Raw genomic sequence first — 20,971 nt, 5'->3', positions numbered from 1 at the left:
CCCGGCCCTGCTTAGCTTCCGCGCGGCGAGAGGGGCAGCGGGGCACGCGGGCGCAGGACCGTTACCGCCTTTTCGGGCGGGTCCCGGCGCCGTGAGGGGCGGCTCCTCCGCGCCCTGAGGGGGCTGCGCGGGGGCCTCGGGGCCGGGCCGCGGGGGCTCCCTGGGCACCCCCAAACGTGGGGGGAGTGGCCAAAACGGGCGAGCTCCAGGGGAGCTTGGGAATGGACCGTTTTCCCGTTATCCCTGAGGTATTTAACGCGCTGAGGAGCAGCACGAGCCTGAAGGGCGTTTGGGAAGCGTGGAAACCCCAATAATGGACTTTTGTTGTTGTTTCCTTTGCGGTGGCAGTAAGGGCGCACGGCCCGGGGCCTGCGGGTGCGCCCTTCGCTTGAATCAGGAAAGAGCAGCACCACAACGAATTGATCAGACACCAGCCCTTGCCTTTGCCGAGCCGTTGCCCGCCAAGACAGGGGAAAGGGATCTTCGTCTAGGGGGAACGGTTTTCCCTTTATCCCCGACCTGTTGTCCTCCCTTTCTGCTCAGAAGCTGTTCCCCTTCCGGAGCGACCCCAAACGCTGCTGCTGCTGCAGTCCCTGGGAAGCTTCCCAGTTGTAATGCCCACCGAAATGTGTAGCTTCCCGAGTTACACGATAGGACAGACAAGTAATTAATAGATGTCCCCACGCTGCAAGCAGAAGGGGTGACGATGCCATATGTGAACGTGTTCGGGATTCGGGGTCCCAACTCTTGTGGCTGGGGATGTATGGCATAGTCTGCAGGCAGGGCTGCCGGAGCTGGGGGGGCGCGAGGGTGAGCTGGGTGCTGCCACCGCCCCCTCAACCAAGTCACCTTAAGGCTGTGCCTGCCTTAGCAAGTAGTTAAGGAGAGATTTCTAGGACAAACCGCTCGGTGCCGAGATGTTGATGTCCGCCCCGTATGCTTTTCAGGTGGTTTGTCCGGCAGAGCAAACGTCCGATAGCCGTTGACGCGCGTCGGGCGCGCCGCTGGAGCGCGCCTTCTGGTTTGGTTTCGTCTGGAAGGGAGCCGGTGTGTGCGCGCCGAGGCCTCTCGGCCCTGGGAACCACAGCACAGTAAGTGGGGGCGTTCGAAAGAGCCGCTTCAAAAGCGCGCTCCTGATCCAAGCTCAGACGTAGCATGGGCATGCCCTCGCGCGCGCCTGTGGCTACCGACCGGTCATAGACTCAGGTTCTCATGTGTAATGTAACTTCTTTGCTGTTACCCGTTCTGCCGTGCCTGCTGCCTGCACTAGTACATCTGGGAGCAATGAGATTTTTCATCAGGTGACTCTAGTAAAAACTCATTTACCAGGCACGGCAGAGAATGGTGGTTGGTGATTCCTCGTTAGCTGGCACATAAGCCAAAAAGGCTGAGTTTAACTCTTTTTTAACTGACGACTCACTCCAATAGATCCCTGTTTTTCAAGAGGTGTAAAATACCCGTGGTTGGAAGTCATGGGACAAAAAACAGCCTAGGCTAATCTGGGCCTTAATTTTGGTACCTGACCTATGCAGTGGGTCCTGGCACTTTGCAAAACTGGGGGCTTTGCTGAAGCCTTGCCTGCACTGATTCACTTTTACCACTGGGAGATACAGGGCTTCGGGTATGGTTCAAGACATTCACCTGGCTGCTAATTAGACCTGTTTGTTTCAGAGTTAAAAAACAAACTTTTTTGATCCTCCTGTTAGTGGTTGATATATTTCACACTCATAGTCTTCATTAAATATCAAAGCAGAACTGAAATTGTACTGTTTCTTATGTTAGATTCTTTAATGTGTCAGTGCAGTTTCAGTGAACTGAGTATGTGTATTTTTTTCTCTGTTGGTATAACAAGGTACTGAGGATTTAGAATTACGATTCAGCTGCCTTCTTCGCATTGCATCATCGCATACTAATGGTATTTGACTTGCTACTGAATTAAGATTTACTGTAGAAATGTAGCAAAATCCAAAGATATGCTGATTTATTGTGGTAGTTAGGTATAAAGCTGTAGCTGTGTTACAAAGTAGTTCATGTTTTTACATAAATAGTGGGGGGAAAAAAACATTGCAACCTACAAATGTACCCCACCACGCAGATTTCAAGCAGTTAAAAAAATGGAGGTTTTGAGAACTCGCTGTAGCACTTTTCTCCGTCTTTGTCACAGTAATCCACCTTTATTATAGCTCCCTCTTCAATATTTTCTGCTCTCAAGTTGTATTTGTTATGTTGATGAAGACGTGTTATTGATGGAAGGATGTTCAGAGGTATATGATAACAATGGAAAAAGGTCCCTTTTAGAGCATATTAGTATAGCATAGGGCATGTTAGTATTCGCTAGCACTGTGAAGGTAATATTTTTAGGCTTTGAGGTGAGCAGGAAGAGACCTATATGGGACAGAGTTCTTTTTCTGTTCCAGATGCATGCAAGCCACAAGGAGGATGTTGGCAGAAATGTAGGAAAGGATGGAGCAGTAACTAATTCTAAGTTCTGAATTTGAAAGAAGAAAAATATTACCCAATAAGACTGTATTTTCTCAGAGCAATTCAGTCAGAGTAGTACGTTTTTTTAAATCATGAAGTGCAGAGGGCCGTGCAATGAGTTGGAAGGGCAATAAAGAAAAGATGGTCTGGCTCTGTGGTTCCTCCTAATATGGAAGGGTTTTTTCTCTATAGATATGCTGATCAATACTATCTGCTGCACTACACAGAGTTTTTTTTACACTCTTTCACTCCCTCTCAGTAGAAGTGTTGGGGTTAGGGGAGTGGCTTCCCTGCTTTTGGAAATTTAAGTGTATTTTATCCACATAGAAGATGCTAGTATGGGCAGGGGGAAAGAAATGAGATGTGGACTCTTGTTAACATTGAAGAGATTTAAAACAGCAAGATGAGACAGGATCTGTTTTATGTTATCTTGGAAAGGTTATGCATAGTGGTGATGCTGCTAAATATTTTTTGGAAGAAGATGAAGTGGTATTTAAAGAGAAAATCTCTACAAGAGGCAGAAACTTAATAGGTTCATGAAAACGCAGTTTTACACAGAAAATCTTTTCCTATCCCTAAAGGAACAACTGCGTGTTCTTTTCCTGGGAATTTCATGTCAAGAAAGAAATCCTTATAGTGAGACTGGAGGATAATATGTTAGTATTTGTTGTAGGGTTTTTTTCTTCTGGTTTAATTATTCACAACTACCTTGAAGATGTTGAAGGTCTCTGCAAACTATTTATACAGGCAGACCGAATACGGTCTACTGAAAACCACACTGAATTCACTGTGCCTTTGCGCAGGCAGTTTCCATAGAGGAAAAAAAAATTGCAAAATCAGGGGAGGAGCTGCAAGAGAAGACCATGATTTCCTGTTCCATCCTCACTAGGCATGGACAATTTGTTCCTCTCTTCACTGCTGCTGATTTGAAGACTGTTATCATTTCTCCTCTCAGTCTTCTTTTCTCTAGACTAAACAACCCCAATTCCTTCAATCTTTTCATATGGGTCAAATATTAGAGTAGGCGTCATCTGGCTGTACAGTTTTTAGTTGAAATATTACCTTTATCCTTAAATGTGTGTAGAAGTTACAGATAAGCACGTTTTGTCATTTCTCAGGGTTTCTTAAATTGATCAAGTGGTGTGCGGCTATCGTGACAAAAATACTAAAATACATTCAAACTATCTTTTGTTTTGCAATATGGTTCACAGAACATTCTGCATTTTAGTTCTAGCAGACATGTGTTATTTTGGTGCTTGTTGCCTTCTGAAGTAATCAAACCTTTAAAAGAATAATTTGCCACTGTTTGACATTCTTCAATTTAAGTAATAGTATCTGTAATGAGGTGTTTCATTGCATCTGACGGCCTCTTTACAATTTAAAGTAGGTACAGAAGAGAGATATATTAAGCGTATAGCATCTGACAGATTTTGATTTCTAGTAGTACTAGCATTGGCAGTAATTCTAGCACTTCCTTTCAGCACTGTGGCATTTTAGTGAGCTGTGATTTATTGTAGTGATAGAGAAATATTTCATATCCAAACTGCCCTAGTATATCATGTTATACAGGTAAAAAGAATTCCGGGCATGACATACGTAATAATAATGCTTTATAGTTCTGCAGGCACTTTCATCAAGGTTAACTGCGTGACAGCTGCCAGGATAAAACTTGGAGTAGGCGCTGTGTTCTGGAAGGTTGCTGTACTGAGTTTTTATTTTTGTGTTTCCTCGCTTTGATACGCGTTTAATTCTCAAACCTGAAGGCACTGAAAGTGTGTCATCTTTACCAGGCATAATCTTGACCCATGTTATTTCACAGTGCCATAGTATTACTTGTCTTTTTTTTTTTTAAATGTGTTGTTGGCAGAATATAGTCATACGGTTAAAGCCAAATTTTAATCCTGTAATGACTAAGAAATGTCACTGCTTTATCTTATATGTGGTCTGTATTATGATAAGAATAAAAGCTATAAAATAGCAGGACCGTTGTGGCTGTATATAATGCTAAGAAACCACAGCTTTAAAAAAAAAAAAAAAAAAAAAAAGGAAAAGAGAGCAGCATAAGGTACAAAAATTGTAAGTCACTGTGTATGGCCTTCATGAATAATGAAGAAAGAAGTTTATGGGGAGTTTTGTTTGTATTTTTTGTCTTTTCCTTTATGTGACTTCAGAAAGATGGAGTGTATCATATATGCTGTCTCTTCTATTAAATCACTTGTAAAATGGCTTAGACTCCTCCTGTCATCTAGTGCACTTATGGAAAATAAATGTGTCCTATGCTCCGGATAAGTGTCTTCCTTTTGGTGAATAGTTTTTAAGCTTTTTAAATTTTGTATCCAAACACAATTTGAAGTGTCACCCTTTCCACTCTAATGGTCAAAGCATTTATTTAGGTGATACCAGCAATGTGTTTTCAAAATATTGCAGCTGGAGCCAGAATGGTTTTTGCTTTGAGCACATTTGTTTACAGGATATCAGAGCTATCTGTAATTGCACATCTCACTGTAGTGAGCATTTAGCACATAGTCATTCATTTGATTTCTGTCTTTCATATAGTCTACAGTCGCATGAGATTCCTTAGGGGGGAAAAAAACTGTAGCAGTAAAAACTAGCTATAAAGAAGTGTTCAGTCAGTTTTCTTTGTTTCCGAGGCAAATAAGCTAGAACCTCTTCATGCCATCTGAAAATCAAGACTTTATTTCTCCAATTGTTGCTTACAATTAAGATTCTAGATCTCCCGACACTTCTGTCGTCCCTTAATTATGACAGTGGTCGCACTTCTGTGGAGGTACTCACGTCTAAAGTTACTACGGAAGTGTTACAAAATTGGGCCTTTGTCAGTAACTGTAAGGTCCAGTAATCAATACTCTTAGTCTGATAATGCGCAAAGGTACAAATCAGGACAGACGGCCAGCGTGCTGGGCTCTTGAGGGAAAAGAAGAGAGAATTTCTGCCCTAAAAATATGAATGGGAAGATTGAGAAAGTTGAGAAACAACATCCCGTGACACGGCTATGGTGAAAATTGATCCAGCTTTGCTGTTTGCATGTGAGGTGCTTAATTATTATTAATGAATGTTAGATTATTATTTTTGAGCAAGGAAGAGAGAGGAGAGGGAAGAAATAGGAAGAGTGACACAGAGGAAGCTCATTAACTGTTTAGGAGGAAAGTGGCAACTCAGAAGCATCACTCAGAAGAGGACTAACATACTCAGAAATGAGAAGACATGTAAAGGGGTTTGGTTCGCACCTTCCAAATAGCAGAGAAGATTGTAACAGTCAAGAGGAAAAGTAGGGTTTGCAGCTTATCAAGATGGAAGTGTCAATGGCTTCCTCCAGACCTCTTGCTTTCTGAACCGTAAAGAAAATGGCCAGGTGTTTAGAGAGCTTTTATATGAAAAGAGATAATGTTTAGAGAAGACCTCAGCATTTAGAACTGGGAAGAGGACTCCATCAAGGATGTTTTTAAAGAGACAAAAAGATGGTGGTTCGTTTCAAGCTGAGTGAAAGGTGAGGACAAATGATATTTCTCTCTTCCACTCATTCTGGAGCCTGCTGTGCTGGCAAAAGTACAACGTTAGCTTCATTTGCACAGGAAGTATGACTTAGAAGACACTGAGGGAATAGATATGTATAATTTCAGTGTCCTCCTTTCAGTTCAGGATTGTTGTCACCATGCTAAAAGTAGTATCTAGACAAGGCCCCATCTATCTAGTAGGTTCCTGATCTATAAGCTGCACTGTAATCAAAAAGATTTAAATTTATTTACTGTCGTACAGAGTATGCTCAAAAAGGTTTCTTACGCTACCTACAAGGATTTAAGGTCAGATCTTCACATATTTCCTTTTGACTTTGAAAAAGATCTCATATTTATGTACACTTGACTTAGATACCACCCTATCTGATGAATGTTCTAGGTCCACTGTGTGTGTTCCATCATGAAAATATTGTACACGGAAGTAAGGAAAATATTTTAATAAAAGTGTACTATTCCCTGCGGCGATGTTGCTAATCAGAGATCACATTTCTGATTACCACGATCTGATTCTGATACCACGATCCTTTGTCTATACAAACTCATTTCTTATAAGATTTTGTACATTGAATGTAGGCGCTAGCTGAAGGAACTCTGTCAGGAATAAGCCAGGACCTAGAAAGATGCCGCTTACAAGAGCGGTGAGCGCTCAGCTATAGGCAAGCATATATGTTTGGTATTTTCCCTTAGTGCCTTTAGCTCGGATAGGGTTAAGGTTGGTTATGTGCCAAGTGCTGTGCAGTGGTCCTCATTAGAAATGACTACATCACTCTGTCTTAAAAAATACAGTGGTTTGCACTTGGAAAAAAAGCCCAGAGTCCTGACTAGCGTGATACAATAGCTCTGTACATACTGATGTTTTAGTGGTGTTTGTTTGGGTGTGAACATACACAAATGATTGCCAGGGAAGCTATTTTTCTTTCCCTATCCGTTATCTATTCTAAGTTGATTCTCTCTATTCTGAGCAACTTCTTTTATAAAGGCAACTACTCTAGAAAGTTTTCCAAGTTCTACATTTCATGCCCTGCAGCCTGTTACAGCAGTCACCTCTGTCTTTCATCACAGGGTTTTTTGTGGTGCTAGTAACGAATAGTAATGTTAATGTGTTATTTTTGAGAAAATTATTCTAGATCACTTGAAAATAATTCTGATTCACAGTTTCGGAGAGTTGCGCTGATGTCAGTGAGACAAGTCAGAAGCTCGGAGGTGCCTAAATGATCTCGGCATTGAGCTCCCGTTATCAAGAGAAGTCCTGAGAGGCCTGAGATTATGGAAAGTTGGGGATTTTAAACATCTCGTTCACTTTTGGGAATAGACCTTCCAGCCATTGGGATACTTTTCAGAATTGTTTTTCGACTTTACAGGCTTAGGCTAGCGGAAAAGAGTGATGTTTTAAAGATTTTTTTTTTAAATATCAACAACAAATCCCCTAAGCCCTGAAGACTATGCAAAACATTTTAAAACAAGAACTCCTGACAAAATACATTGGATATACATAATGCATGGCAATGCAATTGTCTGGAATGGCTTACCTAACTTGCTCAAAATGCTTTCACTTTTGAATATTTAATTGGTGAGAATTTGATGCTGATGACATGTTTTTCACTCGCTGTTTGTGTTTCTTGTATTTCCTGTGAAGCAAGGCTGCTAACTCTTCAGCAGCCGTAACTGTATATATTTGTTCTTAATGCATTGCCACTAAATATATTTTATTTTACTGGTTGATGGTTTTATCCTCCACTAATACGAAGCACTGTAACCTGGAGAAAAGTAAGATTGGTGAGTGTGAGCAAAGGATTTTGGAATGAGGAGCTCAAGGATCAGATGTATTCGTAGAGGTACCTTTTACTGGGAAATGCTTTCAGAAGTATGGCTTCACGTCATGCTTTGTATACTGAAATGCCTAGTATGATTACAGTTATTTTTAAATATAGTTATTTTTCTAGTCTTTGGATTGAATATCGTTTGCTGGATGACGTGTTTTCACTCTGTCTGGAAGCGTACCTTAATTACGTAGCATTTTGGATGGCAAATCTCTCAGAGTTTTGGTTGGCAAAGTAATGGTTTGGATGATGAAATGGATTAGAGAATCCCATTTATTTTATTCAATCCATTAAATTCGAGGTACTCCTTATTAGGGGCCTGAAAGCCTTATGATGATTTTTGTTTTTCTGTTCAAAATAGAGCTCTAGAGATTTAAATCAAATTCTGCAAATTACCTGGAAATTCCACATTACCTGGAAGCTGGTTTACTCTAATGTCTGTTTTTACGTATCTTAAAATATGTCCCTGTTTTTTAGCAGAAGCAACAGCAGAGTAGAAGCAGAGCAGATGTTTCTTTGATTGTATCTAGGGATATGTCAATGGTGTTCTTAGAAACAGAGATTTTGGCTTGGCAAACAAGTGGTGGCATTTTTCTCCTCATTAAAACATCAGATTGATAAAGTCCATGTACTGCTCTGTTTCAAAATGTTCAGGCTTTTTTAAACATTAACATTCTTATCATTTCATTGGCACTGCAGGCTCCTAGGGAACTCACTTTTTACAGATCTCTGCCTTCACATCTTTCCTTCCATCAACCTGACAAGCGAGAAAAAAGTCACCCCTAAGATTGCCAGTTGTGGCTGCTGCTCAAGGCAGGGGATTACAGTGAACGCTTACAATTCAGCTCCAGGAAAGCTTTTTCCTTTTTGGGGCTATGCCCTGTCTCTCCCAGTTGACAGAAAACCCAGCGCCTTCTTGGATTTAGCAATGTTCTGTGTCAGAATTCTCTAACTTCAGACAGCATAGCCAGGGAAGTGACAGCTTTATATGTTTCCCTTTGTAACACAGCTTAGTAGCGTTGTAAATCTGGAGTTTATTCACAACTGTTGTGCTAATACTTGGCTATAAAATCAGACTGATATATCATATGACGTGCAAACTACTGTTTTCACACTTAGGACACCAATCTGCAAATCTGAACCAGTAAATCTTCTTGAACCTGAAGACAAAATTGGTACTCGTTTCATAAACACATTGGCTATGTATATTATGTCTAATGCAGCAAACGTTCCCCTAGAGGATAAACAATGTCTTCTACAGCTAACGTGTTGTCTTTTAATGACACGGTTCATAAATTACAATGTCATTGGGAAATTAGATTCAAACTATTTAGGAAAGCAAAATGGGCGCTTTAAATGTAAATGAGAAGTTGGATCTTTTTCTGTCTCTAGCACCAGTGTAAACTCAGTTCTTCAAAAGCGGTATTTGCCTCTGTTGGAGCAGGATATTCAAAAACACATGAATAGCACATTTGTGAAGCTTCCAGCAGGGGTGTCCTTGTTGGCTGACCTTCTCTTCTCTCTGTCTTCTGTCTGTGATGCTTTCCCATTAATTGCATTTTCTGTCTGAGTAGGATTTTTATGTTTCATAGCGTTTGAGGCAGCTTGTAAGGATCGACTTGGCTAAGGATGTTTTTGTAGTGAGTGTCTACATGTGGTCTTTTCTGCCAGAACGTGTGAGGGGTAGAAGACACATTTCACAGCCAAGATCTGATTAAATGAAGCGGATCCATAGCTATGTCTGAACCTCTCTTATCAGTTCTAGGAGGCGCCGTGATTGGTGCTTCTTCCTTCAGATCTGGAGGAGGCCATTGCGTGACTACAGATCTTATCACAAGTGGTATTTCAGCCGTGGTCTGAATGAGCAGCATTGTCAAGCGTCCCACTCCTAATTTACAGAGGAAAATAAGATGAGCGTGGCTTTCAGGTCAATTCATTAGAAAGAACTTCTCTGGGAGAACTGGGAGAGGGAGCAGGTCATCTGTGGGGGACAGCTAAGACAGACACAGGTTCAGACTGCGGCAAGTCAGGGTAAACATGAAGTAAAGGCGTCCGGTTTCCTTTCTGGATTGTCCCACTGACTCTTTCTGAGATTGAGGAAGTCTCGCCTTGTCTGCCTCTGCAGGGTATTATATCACTACCTCATTGCTACACAGAGATCAGCAGCTTAGTTGCAGGCCCCATCAGGATCCATGTTTTCCAGAAGTTACCACGGGGAAAGGAAGTGACAAGTCCTCACTGGAGCTACTTCCGGTAGTACGATCACAGCAGCATCTCTATTCCCGTGGATGCCGTTGCTACTGCTGTTAGGATACAGAATGCTGACAAGAAATCAGGTGCACCTAGCTCATCCTGAATCACAGCAAGGTGAAAATTATGCTGGCCTGTAGTAAGATGCTTTCAATACCAGGCTGAGAGACTTTTTCCCAACTTTATGCTGACCTCCATGACACTGTGTGAGGCCTTAGCATCCTGTCTGACACAGGATAATCAGGTAGCATCAGTATCTATGAATGCCTTGCTTAACCTTTAGACTCCTTGGAAACTTTGCCTCTTCCAGCTGGACAAGGACCTGGTAAAGCAATCATTTAATTTTGTTGAGACCTTGAAAGGTCTCACCTGCTTCAAGTGAAGCTGCCCGGCTGAGGCTGTAATAAGTCCGTCAGTTACTGAGCTCCTATCCAACTTTGCATCTACTTTTTGGACTGGATCATCTTCAAAGTCATAAATTGTCCCAGTGAAATGAACGAGGTAGAAAGCAGCTGGCCATCTTCCTAAACGTGTGGTTTTGTTATCTACTAATCTTACCTTTCTGTATGTACCTAGCAATAATGTCAGTCTTGCAAGTGCAAGCAAATTTAATAGCAAAATCAGCGAATCTAATAGAAAGTATATTCTTTGGAGAAGGGTTTTCCCAGGCATTCAAAGTTACAGAAGCTAAATAGATGCCTTGAAAATAAATGATTAACTTCCTGACATGACTAATCCCAGCTGCTCTCAGTGTCACCAGGCAGGTAATGGCTGTAAGACTGAGTACATGCCCAGGATTCAGGATAAATGGTAGAAGTTAGTTAAATTACTTGCTTGTTTCTAAAATTGTAGTGCACTAACCAGTTGCAGATTGTCTGTATTTTGTTTCCTGAAAAACAAATGTAGGCATCGTATTTCAAAATAATAGAATTGTTTTTCAGTAGAACCCTTTGCTTCCTAAGGAAATGTTTTTCAAAACTGGAGCGGGAAGAGGGGAAAAAGTCTTGTGAGTACTTCAGCATCTCTCCACAGAATGCTACCATTGCAAACGTACGCAAAGTCAACACCTTTGAAACAGTAATACTTCATTTTTTCCTATCCTCTTATTTCCCTAGCTGCCATTTAAAATATTTCTCTCTTCCTCATATGTGTAGCCACACTCGTTTACTATTTCCTTGGGTCTTCTTTCTTAATAAGTTTTTTTAAATCTGCTGTGGTTTTTGCATCCTAATATGTACGGACAAAAAGCTGTGGGCTCGCACAGAATTGAGAAATGATTGGATGCAATTATAGATAATTATAGATCATGAGCTGGTTGCTGTTTTCTGAAGAGCATTAGCCCTGCCAGCTTGATAGGGTAGCAGACCACAGTCTGCAACCTGACCAGAGCCTGTCCAGGGGCAGGAGAAACAGGTAGGCGTCGTATAAGAGGACTCTGTGACTGAAGAGCAGGAAAAAGGCTGCTTGGGCTGTCGCAGCCATCTCTGACGCAGGCCCAATTATTTATGAAAGCTCAGAAGCTGTGGTGGCAGTTCCCGCTCTCTCAAAAAAATATTGGCAGTTGAAAAGAGAGTTTGGTATTTTGACGATTTGGCTTGGAGAATGAACTAGGAGTTTTACACACTAGCCTGGGAAGTGCTGCAAGAAACTTTGAAAGAAAGCCTCTGAAAAGAGTAGTCATAAAATGCTCGTGAGAGTAGAGTGGGCGGGCTAGCAGAGGTGGTTATTGGTATGGATTATCTAGGCATAACCTTCTTTTTTCATTAATGTAAATGATTATGGATTGATTATTTCTATTATTTTCACTTCTATTTAATTCACTTTTCCTGCCTCGGTGAAATTATATTTTTATTCATTCACGTTCATACGCGTATGGAAGAAATAGGAGTTGCAGTATTGGACTTTGAGGAAAATTTAGAGAAATAGGGTGAAAGCACTTTGATTACACTGGCGTACTGTTTGGACACCAAAGGATTCTTTCAGCGAAAGGACTCAAGTAGATGTTGCCAGTCCTGTCTGAATGTGATTAATTTGCCAAAGTTCCCTAAAAACTATTAACAGAGCTATCTTGCTCTTGGCTAAGCATGGCAGAACAGTAGGCCAGGAGATGAGTACTCTAGATATGGAGTTGTTTTTGGAGTTCACCTGCTTTTACTGATCCTTTTTTCCTGTCTAAGCAACAGCCATGATTATTCAGCACAACAAGAACATGCCAAAAGTTTTTGTGGCTTCATCACCAGCCTGAAACATAACTATTGTATCTCCAAATACGAAGTGATCATGATAGCGTTACGTCCAAAGATAACTGAAGGAGCGTTTCCTATTGAATTCCAGGGGAGGAAGAAGGGGCATTGTATCAAAACCTTTTGTGTTTACGCATATAACTTTTTAACCGGACATCTCTGAACTAGATAGGATCAAACAGAAAAGATACTGTGTCAGAATGGTGGCTCACTTGAGACTCCCTTATAATGACGTTAGGCCCCTGCATGTTAGTGTATGTTATTGAGGATTAGGCGATGAATAATGTTGGTGAAAAGATTATTCTCTACCTCCATAACTGGAGATGCAGGTTATTTTTTGATATTTCATAATCTGTACTCCTTAATCTGTTCTTCTCCAAGGCCTTTTCCCCAGCCATTGAAGTGGGGGGGGGAGGGGGCGCTGATCTACGTAAGAACCAGAGAAGATGTTACAGGGTCTAGCATCACTGCTATCACCCTGTAGCATCACTGCTGCCAGGTGTTGCCGTCAGCTTGGCCTGCGGGGAGGCAGGGTCCACGAGGAGGTATAAAACGCTCCAAACTGACAGCAGTCTATGTGTGCAGCAGGACTAGCGGGATTCAGAAGCTGCGCTTATTGCACCATGAAGATGCCTTTTCGCGTTACACCTGACCTGATGAAATTGTGGGTGGCTACCAAAAGAGGTGATTCCACTCTTTCTCTTGTCTTCCTGTCCATCCCAAGCTCTAGCCAGTCCTTTATGTCGTATAAAGGGATCATGCAGCTGCCCAGAGAGTCAGATCAACCTGCTGATCTGATTGAAAAGTGATCCTTCTTTTTTTTTTCCTGTAGATTAGTTATTTCGTAGGCGAGTGGACCAAACCAGCTCATTCTAAAGCCTCATGGTTGGTAGAGCCGATATTATGGTGGTAAAGGGAAAATAAGGTTGAGAGTGGAAAAGGGAGGGAGTGGGAGAAGCCTGCTGTTGGGTAACATTAAACTAAACACCTACGTGTCCCCTAAGAACTAGCAGTAGATGGGTATCTAGGAAGGATATGATTCTAGCATCTCACAGTCTATTTGACCTTTTTGTACCCGTTTCTTCTCCCTTGAACATTGACATAATGCTTTTATATTTTTCTTTCCAAAGTGTTGCAAAGAGAGTGGACTACTTTAACACCACAGTTCCTTTCAGTATGTGGTGTGGATCCTAGTGATGGCTTGCCACCTTGCACTTCCTTGCTGTTACCAACTTCCTTTTATCTGATTTCTTACTGCCTTTTGTGTCTCATTAGCCCTACAGACCAAGGCTAATGCAGTAGGCTTTCTGAATGGAGTCCCCTCACAGGACTGGTAGAAAAAGGTTAAGAGTTATATAGGTGGTAAATGATGGTCTTGCTTTTGTTTTGATCAAAACATTCAGTTAGCTGAGCTAAAACGTGCAGCTGTGCTCTTACACACAGTTCTTGCAAACACCTTTCTTGCTGCCCTGCTTTCTGAGCTGCCTGCTCAGAATTGTTCTCTATAGCATCACTGTAATTTACATTATTAATCTATATTGTTAATTAAGATACCAAATCAGGAAAACCATTACTATCTGGCATCATGAAAGCTTTAATGCTGGAGTGGATGACTGGAAGTGTACTAACCTCCTGATTTTACTGACAATTTGAACTTTTATCACCTAGTGCTTAAGACCCTTTCTGATGATAAAATGTGCAATAATATGATTTCCCAGTGTGTCCAACCGCACTGCATGATTTACCCACAGGAAGAAACACCAGAATTACTGCCATATGCACTCTATCTTTAATCTTACAAAAATAAGCTGAAGCCATTGAGGGTGAAGCAAATGGCTCAGTTTCCTGAAATAGGACAAACAGCAACATGTTATCCTCTTCTTCATCATGCAGAAGTAACTGAAGAAGTCTCTGCTACTGAATAATATGGCAAAAGCGTAAGAGAAACAAGGCAAAACCTATATGAATATGGAGGCAATTTAGGAAAGGTTTTGCAGTGTGCCATTAAACCCCCAAATCTTACAGGTCCTATTTCTCAGAGCTAGCTCCAAGAACAACATTGTACTCTGTGATCTAGCGGCCACAAATAGGACTTTCAGCAGCTTTACCAAAGGCTCTATTCATCAAATTTAAGGGCACAGGCAAAGGAAATCGATTCACTTCTGGACCACTTTCCACTGAATCCATCATGAAATTCATAAAATAAACAGTCTGAATGCTTCAATTCTGTGGCTAGTACCAGCCACAATTGGACAAGGCCACTGTCCAGTTTTTCTCAGGCTTTTAGATGAAGTTGTCATCTTTGTGCTCCATCCTCTCTGGAAGAATGCCATTAGTTCTTTGGGAATTATTACTGCAGTATGCGCCACATACTTCGTATATCAAGCAGTGATAGCTGAAGAATATCTAGCGCTCTTAGATCTTGCCTCCCAAACAGACTTGTGTCCCTTGTGATACAGAGATGCTCTTCCTGCATTGGAGCAACTTTTGCTATGAGCTATGATGGTCTGTGGATCCATTAGTCGTGCTATTTGTTTTTATTTTCTAGGTTTAAGCTTTCTGTTTGTTTCAATGCCATAACAGAAATGGAGGCTACAGCTGAAGCCCAGAATCAAGAACATGAAAGCTGAAGTTACTGGTTGCACGAACTCTCCCCTGACGGCACAGGCTTTATCTACAGAATATACCTCCAAAGCTTTGCGTAGTCTAATTCTAACTGTCTCTCTTGGTGGGACTTCCTAAAAGATCAGCTGAGACCCCAAGCTGTTTGGGACAGACATATGTCATAGAAGATGCAGCCGTGGAATAAAGTAAATGCTTTGTCCTGTGTTGTCAGTCTGTCTCAGTCCTGCACAATCAGAAAGGGTATCATTTTGAGAGATTGCTCTAACCCTTTTTCTGCTCATGCTTCTTGCCTAGGCACTAGCCTGCTTCCCAGGTAGTGCAGGAACCTTTTGCTCCATGCGTCCTGGAGGAAAGGGTAGCATTTTTAGAGTTATTCCCCTTCCCTTAGTTTTGAGTTCATTTCAGATACTCTCAGAGCATCTCTGATTTTTCCCCTGTACTTCTTAATTCTCATCTTTTTTTTTTTTTTGAAGTTTAACACTGTGCTCATTGTACTTAAATAGCTTTAAGATAGTCCACTTGAAGGAAAAAAAAAAAAAAGAAAAGCTGTTCTGTCTTAAGTTGTCACCTTAAAAGTGTGCTCACCACTTTATAAGGTCATCTTTTTTCAGCTGCTGGGAATGAAATGTGACAGTATGATCTCTATTTGTGGTTGGCTGTAAAAGGCAGAGGCAGTAGGGGTGGGAGATTCCAGTGTCCTAAATCTGTTTCATGGTGATTATGCTTGTGTATATATAACAGAAGTCCCCAAAATACTGCACATATGTTCAGCTGTGCACGTGACATTTGTTCCATTGATTTCAAAGAATATATTTTTATGTATGAAGTCTAAACCCATACTTACTCCATGTAGGATCAAGACCTGTTTTTTTCCACTGACTTGGTTTCTTCATCTGGAGGACAGCCGTCTGCAATGTGACTGATGTTCTTTAAGAGGCTTTGTAGATAAAAATTGTGAGGGAGGTGGCAGTTGCCACTATTTCTTGTTACTTGTTTCTACCATTTATTCTTGGCCAAATCTCCCAAAATCTTACCTAAGTAAGGTTTTTGATATCTTTTTGTTCGTCTTAAACTGAACAGGCATCTACCAGACAAATAATGCTTTCTATTGCAGAGTTGTTTACATCATGAAATTTTCTATTTTTTCTTAAATATAGAATAGCTGAACCATCTTCATACTGTCCTGAAGGGCATACCACTTCTGTAGATTCCTCTTTGGCAGATGCTCTCAGAAGTGAAGGTTCTGGGCCGTAAGTCAAATGCTGTTTGAGGACTTCTTGACTGCATGTACACTTACAAGTTTGGGCCATATAAATGTGTACAGAGATGTTTTGAAACAAGCCAGATCTGCTTATTATTCCAACTTAATTGCTGAACGGGCAGACTGCCCTACTCTCTTGTAACTTTTTATTGCAGGGAAACTGTCTAATCTGGCTCTTCCTCCATCAACAGAACTTTGTGAACTGTTCACGTCCCGCTTTGAGAACGAAATTAAGATCATTGGGAGTCAGCTGCCCTCTAACGAAGCTGCCAACACTAACAATTCTGTAATTCCAAATCCTGAGCCTGTCACAATTCTCAAGCTACAAATACTTTTGGCATTTTATGCTCTAACACCTCAGGGCACTATTATGTTTTGCCAAATCTTTGGTCTAAATAGCTACAGTTTTTCTTGATTCTCTAATCCTTCTGGGTTCTCACATTGTTAATCTTTCTTTGATGGTGGAGGACTTCTTAATAGCGCCATAAAGTAAAACAATTATCAGTCCAGTTTTTAAGAAAAAAATCTGTTACCAATAGAAGATCCAGCATGTTGCCATCTAATATTCAACCTTCTTTCTTTTTTTTTTTTTAGTGAGTGTAACACATTGCAACTGTGGCAATATCTTTCAAAGCAAGATCTTTTGGCTTCCTCTCAGGCTGGATCCTGTCCTCTGCACTGTGCAACAACACTCCTAAGAGTTTATTTTGATCTTCATACCCTGACTGATGATGAATTTTTTGCTGCTGCTGCTTGACCTCTCTATTTCCTTTGGCGTTATTTTGATCATAATAGAATATTAGGTCTCTTGGCAACCCAGATTGATTTAGCTTTTGTTTTCATTGAGACCTATTATGCACATAGTCATTCTGCTTTTCTCTTTCCCTCTCTCTCACGCATGTATTCTCAGGCACACATGCTCCAGAGTATCTTATACATAACATAGCACAAAGCAGGCAAACAGAAGCGCTTTGAAGATTAATCCTCTCTTCTGGCCACGGTGTAGGTTAATTCACTATGCTTTAATTAATGGATGTAATATCTAGCCCTTACACTATTTTTCATCTGAAGGTGTAAAAGCTTTTTACAGAGATGGGTAAGAACTAGTATCTCTGCAGAGATGCTAGTTGCAGAAAGGGAAGTTGGCCCATTTTATGATTTGGGACAGTAGCTGAGCTGGGAACAGACACCAAGTTACTGGCTCATGACCAAAGGGGTATCGTTACAGAAGTCTCATGGCTTTTCACTCATCCTCTCTCAGCATGTTTATTTGACATAGTTTTGTGCTCACTATTCGGGATATAAACAGGATTGTGGCTTAGGTCCTGTTTCTTTTAGACTCTGTTTGTCTCAGGGTGAATCTTGTTTATTCTTCACAAAAGGTTCAATGCTAGGCCATTTTATTTGTACAGCACAGCCAACTGGATGTTCGTTTGCCCTGATGTAACCTAATGCTATACAGTCTGGCAGGTCTTTTTAGGTATTCAGATGTTAAATCACGCCATTTCTCAGTGCTGTGCCTGTTAGCACTGGTATTTTGCTCAGCTCTTCTTGAAACGTAAAACTGGGACATGGAAAACTAAATCACAAGTTGTTGGTTCCAGAGAAGAATTGCAGCTAGTTTCCTTATTTGCATTCTTCGTTAATGATTTTAGACTGCTGAACGTATTCCTGCCTCATAAATCAAATGTGCTTTTTTAGTATCTCTTATCTTGTAGACTCCTAATAGGTAGTATTCTCAGGTTTTTTTGGTTACATTTGGAATTAGTTGGAATTGTGTTTCTTGAAGAGGCTGCCAAAATACTGATTCATTCCTCTTTGTAGATTAGATTATTTTAAATGTTTTATATAGTCAGGCCCTCTTAATGTCAACATTAATTCTCTAGGATATTTTGAAATTATCCGGGATATTCCAATAGGAGATCTGACTTTCCTCAAGTAGAAAGTGAAATCACAAAAGAGGAGACATTCCCTTCCAATCTTTCAAGGTTAGAAAAATGAAATCTTAATTCCATTCTTCTTGGGTCATTGTTTCCCAGAGATTTTTTTTTAATGCACAAGTCAAGCAACAAGAAGAATGTATGAAGTATTACTGGTCTACTTAATCAAAAATAGATTTGAGATGAGTGCAGTAATTGAGCAATCAAGGTATCAAGTACTGCCGGTTTTTTTCAACTGACGTTATGTGGGAAAATGCTTAAAATGTGGCTTTTAAGCGACTGCAACTATAACTTAATGGAGAGTTGTGTGTTTCATTGTCCCTTAGATTTTCTGTGTCACGTTTGTTCTTTTGAGGGGCTTCAATACAGCCAGTCCTGAAAACCTAACCTGGGTTCTCAAAGTAAAGCTGTTTTTTTTCTGATCACACCATATCACAGATAATAAAGATTAAAGAATCAGAGGTTAGCTAATAAATCTGCTTATCTTATACAAATGGAAAAGTATCTAGCTCATTCTCCCACAGCTGTGTTGATTCTGCACAACTACCAGGAATTAAAAGTGGTAAAAAATATATTTTAATCACAGAAAAATAGAAGAAGGGAAAGCATCTGTGACTCAGTGCACACCAGGAGTAAATCTGTTAAAAGGTGCTATTTTTACATAGTCACTTCAGTGACCATAGTCACCCTTGGATTTTAAGCAAGTACAATTGTACCAATTTCAGTGCAAAAGCTTTAAGAAACGCTTTCAGTATGGCGTGAAACTTCCCATTGAATAAACTGAAATTAAGGCCTCTTGGCAATAATTAACTTTTTAAAAAACGGTAGCTTTTACGTGCTTATTCGAGCTAGTAGACTACATTTAACTATCTAATCTTTTTCTCAGGTATATTCATTGTCATTTGTCAAGTGAAAATATATTCCAAAATTCTCATGCTTACAAAACCAGATCTAATAAAAACAGTATAACTCTCTGTTTTATGTAGAGCCCATGGACATCAGATTAATTTCCAGAATTCTTGTAAGTCCTTTCAAATTCTTTTAATCTATAGATGTTGACAGACATGTATGTGGAGAACTGTTCTGCGACTCATATTCAAATTGTATCAGGGAATGCTATATTGCCTGTACACACATAGGCACACCATTTCCCTTTCTGGAAAACTCTCTTTTGTAATAAACATTACAGAAAACAGCCTTTGAGCCTACTCAGTGGAAGATAACGCTCTTAAAGTTAGGTGTGCCCTTGAAGGGTGTCTTGCTCAAAGCCTGAAACCAGCTTTGCTTATGTACCTGTGCAACACGCTGAATTCTCCCGCTGCGCCTGAGGGAGGTTCTGAGGTTACTGTGAATTCAGTGTTCTTCCCCTTTGCGCATGATTAAACAAAGTGAAGACGCTGATGAGGAAGACAGACAAAGTAATGATGAGCCTGTCATTTCTTCAAGTGGTGTGGTTTTGGCTGAGGAGTCATCTTCCCTCCGAGCCGCTATCCTAGAGAACTGCTGTAGTCCTCTGCCATAACAGAAATCTGTATTAAAACGATTCTTACTGCTTTTGTCTAATATATGCGATCAAAGTGTGCAAATCCTCAGTATTTCCCAGCAATGGTAAGATGGAGAACGGGATTTGCTGCCAACAGCAGCAGAATTTGTCCATTCTTACTATTCTTTACTCTTGCTTACCAAATACTTCTTCAACAAAAAGGCAGGAAAATGGTATAGGGAGGGAGCTTCCTAAAGTGCATGTTTTGTCTTTGCTTAATATTCTTTCTTGCTTTCAGCCTTAGTATTTTTCTTTGAAACTATTTATACAATAGTAAAAGAAACACTTAAGTACAGAGTTTCCTTGTGTTCTGCACTACTTGCATAGTTTCTGCACACACTTGAAGGGAGTTTAATGTTGCTATTGTACCTCAACTCTGTAAAGCGTTTGTTTTGAGACCTGGTAGAGCTGAGAGGTGTCAACAAAAAGGTCACCTGTATGTTACCTAACTCTTTCCGGATGCTTACTTCTGAAGAAAGCTTTTCTGGGTTCTCTTGCAGCTGCTCAGCTCTTCTGCCTCTGTGAACGCCTGCACTGATCTTCTGCGATCGTTTCCCAAATCTGAACAGCTCTCAGGAGGTTCCGCAAAGAGCCAGACGGCATGGTGGGTGATCAAACCAGTGGAAATGGCAGGAAGAAGACATTTCAAAAGGTATGTGCCAGGGCTGCTCAGGGAAAGGGAAGCTTAGCAGGGTGGGGGAATAGGGTCAGGAACGTACCTGTCTCGCCTCCTCCAGTTGTAACTAGAAACTACTATTCAGGAATAGAAAGGGCAGCAGCCTGGCATCATGGACTGTAAAGTGGACTTAATTTCTTATTGGAATCGGTCTGACCTTTTAAAATATTGCAGGTTTAATTCAGATGGCTAGGACAGGTCATGGTTTAGATTAGCTCGGATCTGTGTTATGAATCGGTTTGTTCCATCCCTATAACGAACCAGGCTTGGACCCTGAGCTTAATATGACAACTGAAGTTTTCTGGCCAGCGATTAGATGGTACAAACTAAGCCACTGTTAATGTTCTTACATTTTCAGCGTTTCTTAGGGAATTTTATTTTAAATAGTGCTGTTGTATTGCAGCCTGTGGCATATTTTAATAATCTGTGTAGGAGCAGAGTAGACAGGAAATTATTCTGAAATGAAAGTCAGAGGACACGAGGTAATTGACTTGCCTGGCATGCGTTAAAAGTCTATTCTAATAGAGGAATGAGTGGTTTCATATCAAAAGCAGTGATAAGCATTCCAGAATGTTATGAATCCATTTCAGATGAAT

General features: G+C 40.8%; 1 long non-coding RNA gene across 1 annotated transcript; it reads left to right on the top strand.

Moving 5' to 3' along the window:
- The first annotated feature begins 54 nt into the window (after positions 1 to 54).
- On the top strand, positions 55 to 20,239 carry LOC138064742 (uncharacterized). The gene is made up of 3 exons (XR_011137993.1): positions 55 to 248; positions 948 to 1,091; positions 20,200 to 20,239. It is a non-coding gene; the product is annotated as an uncharacterized lncRNA (long non-coding RNA).
- Positions 20,240 to 20,971: the final 732 nt, after the last annotated feature.

Source organism: Struthio camelus, chromosome Z (assembly GCF_040807025.1).
Source record: "Struthio camelus isolate bStrCam1 chromosome Z, bStrCam1.hap1, whole genome shotgun sequence".
NCBI lineage: Eukaryota > Metazoa > Chordata > Aves > Struthioniformes > Struthionidae > Struthio > Struthio camelus.
This window is presented reverse-complemented; position numbering and strand designations above follow the sequence as displayed.